The 4,100-nt window shown below is 33.4% G+C and overlaps 1 non-coding gene across 1 annotated transcript; it reads right to left on the minus strand.

Annotated features, from left to right (window-relative positions):
- Positions 1–2,305: 2,305 nt before the first annotated feature.
- LOC122150494 lies at positions 2,306–2,465 on the minus strand. Its single transcript, XR_006163698.1, has one exon.
- Between the last annotated feature and the right edge of the window lie 1,635 nt (positions 2,466–4,100).

Genomic DNA, 4,100 nt, shown 5'->3' on the forward strand with positions numbered 1-4,100 from the left:
TTTATCTTTTCTTTTTTTCTTTACTATTCTCGTTCTCTTGCTCTCTTTTCTTCCCCCAAAAGATTTTTTGTCTTTTTCTCTTTATATTGTTGTTTTTTCTATTTTTAATTTTCTTTTTATTTATTTATTTTTTCTTTTTGTGGTTGTCATTTGTTTATGCTGTTTATTTATTTTATTTATTTATTTTATTTTTATTGTAATTCTGTTGTTTTTGTTTTGTTTTTAGTCCCACTCTGTGGGAGACAGTAAGGCACCCACATGACACAACCACATCCACAATTCCTGCAGACCCACATAGTAGGTGAGGGCCACCACCTGCTTCTGCACCAATTGCTCAATCAGACATGGCCAATATCAGCCCTACCTGCCGCTAATTGCTCTACATGAACAGAGAACAGAAATCTGTGCACACATTCAAATCATCTATCACACTCACAAGGAACATGTGGTGAGTGCCCAAGTGCTGCCAAACTAGCAAGCAAAGTAGTATACCAGCACCACTTGCTTAGATATACCAACACAAACTAAAGCAAGGAAAAAAAAATAACCTGGGAAAATCATACCGAGAAACAATAACTGATTAAATACAAAGACAATGACATCACAATATCTCAGAGACAACTGAAAATCCCTGTTCACACAAAGAAGCAATTTAAAATAGTACAAACAGGGGTCCAGAATACAGAACCAGAGTACCTCCCTGAGGAAGAAGTAACATTAGAACTACCTGATAAGGAATTCAAAAGAAATATATTTAGATATCATCAAAGGACTGAGAAACTGATCAAGGAAAATACAGACAAAACTCTAGAAGAATTTAGGAAAACAATACAAGAACCAACTGACAAATGAAAATTAGACAACTGTACAAAAACAGTAAATAGAATCCAGAAGATTAATACTAACAGTTCAGAAATACACATTGAAAGGGCAAAGGAATAGAATTGAACCAATGAAAGGCAGATTTAGCAAGATTGAAGACAAATTTCTCAATATTGCTTCATTAAGGGAACAATGAGAATAAAGAACAAACGAAAAATGAAGAAAGCCTGAGATTTTAGGTGGGGCAACATTGAACGGAATAATTTATGTCTTATTGGAATTCCAGAACAGAAAGAGACAAATAAAACCACAGAGAAAATTATTGAAGATAAGCTGAAAGAGAACTTCCCTTATATGATGAATGACAAGAAGATACACATACAAGAAGTTCAAAGAACCCCAAACAGGATACACCCCAAAAGAAAATCACCAAGACATATAATCAAACTTTTCAAAACCAAAGACAAAGAAAGAACGCTGCAAGCAGCCCAGGAAAAAATGAATCAATACTTACAAAGGGCAATCAATAGGACTAATCTCTGGTTTCTTGTCAGAAACCATGCAGGCAAGAAGGCAATGGGATGAAATATATAAAACCCTGGAAAAAATTTGCCAACCAAGATATACCCAGCAAAATTGTCCCTCAAATATGATGGCAAATTTAAGACAAAAATTAAGAGAATTTCTAAAACCAGATGAATTTTACAAGAGAAGCTAAAGAAGTCCTTGGGGCAGAGACACAACAGCAGACAACAACTTGTGATTGTTGTCCCAATGACAATATATGAAAACATCACCCAGAAACCAACCCAGATATAAAAGTATCCAAAGTAAAATAAATTTACAAGACTGGAAAAAAGTTCTCAAATAGAGATGAAGTCAACATGAGTTTGAGATACATTGACTATTTAAAACTTGGGAAAAAAATAATACATAGATAAGAAAACATGACCCATTAATATAAAAACCAAAAAACCCAAACTCACTGCCATGGAGTCAGATCTGAATCATAGCAACCCCACCTTGGGTTTCCAAGACAGTATCACTACAGAAGTAGGTTGCCCAACCTTCCTTCTGAGGAGTGGCTGATGGGTGATCCATCAATATACTGTCTACAAAAGACATATCTTGGACACAATAAATAAATAAACACAATAATGAAACTAAGTAGACACAATAAAGAAACTAAAAATCAAAGGTTGAGGAAAAATATATATCAATATAATGACAATCAAAATGGAGGAATAGTGTGAATATTAATTTCTGACAAAATGAACTTAAAAAAAAACACTCTACAAGACAAGGAAGGACAAAATATAATGATTGAAGGATTAATCAAGCAAGAAGGCATAATCATAATAAATATATACACACCCAATGAAAGAGCTCCAAAATACATAAATCAAAGTTTAAGAGAATTGAAAAGAAAAACAGACAACTCCACAATAATAGTAGGAGACTTTATGTATTTATTTATTTTTCATATCTATGGAGCCATCACACAGAAAATCTGATCACTACACAGATCCTGTTAGCAGGAACGATCTGTTTTGATGTGTGTGACTGTCTACAGTTGCAATAATAGTAAGAGAGTTTAATACACTTCTTTCAGTGAAGGAGAGAACAACTAGAAAGAAACTCACCAAAGACATAGAAGAATTAAATATTATAATTAGTCTACTTGACCTTATAGGCATATACAGAACACTTCACCCAACAACAGCACAATATATATTCTTTTCTAGCACAGATGGAACATTCTCCAGAATATACTATGTTAGGCACAAAGTAAACCTCAATAAATTTAAAAACATCAAAATACTGAAAAGTATCTTCTCAGATCACAATGCTATAAAGTTGGAAATTAATAATAGGAAGATCAAAGGAAAAAAGAAAAACAACAAACATGTGGAAGCTTAAGCAGGAAAATCCTGCTTGAAAACCACTGGATAATAGAAGAAATAAAAAATGAAATTAAAAAAGCCCTTCAATCAAAAGAGAAGGAAAGCACAACATACCAAAATCTTTAGGACACAGCAAAAGCTGTAATCAGAGGACAATTTATAGCAATAAATGCACACATCAAAAAGGAAGCAAGAGCCAAAATAACATCTTACCCAAACATCTCCAACAATTAGAAAAAGAGCAGCAAAATAAGCCTACAGTCACCAGAAGAAATCAAATAATAAAGAGTAGAGCAGAGATAAATGAAACAGAAAAACAGTATAAAGAATCAAGACCAAAAGTTGGTTTTTTGAAAAGATTAATAAAATTAACAAAAGACTGGCAAATGTAATAAAGGAAAAGATGCAAATAAAAAAATATGAAATGAAATGGGCAATGTCACAACAGAACCAACTGAAAGGAAAAATATAATATCAGGATATTATGAAGAACTGTACTCCAATAAATTTGAAAACCTGAAAGAAATGGACAGATTTCTAGAAACACACTACTTAACAAAACTAACACAGACTGAGGTAGAAAATTTGAACAGATCCATAACAAAAGAAGACACTGACCAGGTCATTAAAAAAAAAAAAAAAAAACTACCAACAATAAAGGTCCTGGCCCACATGGCTTCACTGGAGAATTCTACCAAACATTCAGAGAGGAGTTGACACCAATTCTACTCAAACCATTACAGAATATAGAAAAGGAGGAAATACTCCTGAATTCATTTTATGATGTAAGCATATCCCTGATTCCAAAGCCAGGCAAAAACACCACTATAAAAGAAAATTATAGACCAGCATACCTCATGAACATAAATGCAAAAATAAAATGATGCTGGCAAAATTGGATTTCCATTTGCAGAAAAATGAAGTAGGACACATATCTCACACCATATAGAAAAACAAACTCAAATTGGATCAAAGATCTGAATGTAAAACCAAAAACCATCAAAGAAAAAATAGGGGTAAATTTAACAGCCCTAATTCATGGCATAAATATACTATCAGACATAATTAAAAATTACAAACACCAAAAGATGATGACTGGAACCTCCTAAAAATTAGACATTTATTCACACAAAGGATTTCATCAAAAAAGTGAAAAGTGACTGCCTTGGAGAAGATGGCAGAATAGGCAGACAAGCTCCACAGACCCTCTTCAACAAAAAAAAAGAGAAACCAATCTGACAGAGATACAGAGATAATCCTGGAGCCCTGAGCCTTGAAAGGAAGTATACAGAAGTGGATTAGGCACCAACTAGTGGAAAATCCTGAAAGAAAACAGCGAGTACATAGATGGGCAGATCAGTGGACTGTCAGCTA

Source organism: Orycteropus afer, unplaced genomic scaffold (assembly GCF_000298275.1).
Source record: "Orycteropus afer afer isolate SDZICR_OR568_19922 unplaced genomic scaffold, OryAfe1.0 scaffold00152, whole genome shotgun sequence".
NCBI classification, from domain to species: domain Eukaryota; kingdom Metazoa; phylum Chordata; class Mammalia; order Tubulidentata; family Orycteropodidae; genus Orycteropus; species Orycteropus afer.